Source organism: Egretta garzetta, unplaced genomic scaffold (genome assembly GCF_000687185.1).
Source record: "Egretta garzetta isolate BGI_Z169 unplaced genomic scaffold, ASM68718v1 scaffold447, whole genome shotgun sequence".
NCBI classification, from domain to species: Eukaryota; Metazoa; Chordata; class Aves; order Pelecaniformes; family Ardeidae; genus Egretta; species Egretta garzetta.
Genome location: NW_009260397.1, coordinates 1175194 through 1175505, shown reverse-complemented (window position 1 = coordinate 1175505; position 312 = coordinate 1175194).

The window sequence follows — 312 nt, the reverse complement described above, 5'->3', positions numbered from 1 at the left end:
GTTCTGACATTTCTGTGTACTTCTCTGAAGCCAGCGTGGGAACGCTGCTGACAATCCTTCAGCGCATGGTACAGAGAATATCTAGAACACACTTTTAAAGCATATTTAAATAAACTCACACGCCTAAAGACCAGCCCTCCAAATAGGCAGCAAGAGATTATTTTGGTCGTATTAAATTCAAGATTAGGTAACGCAATTGAAAAAGTCATCTTTTATCTTACCTAAAATAGGCTGAGGCCCCTGAGTAATGTGCCTGAGCTTAGGAAGGATTAAATAGCCACCGTCTGGGGTTGGGGATATTTAGTGCAATGC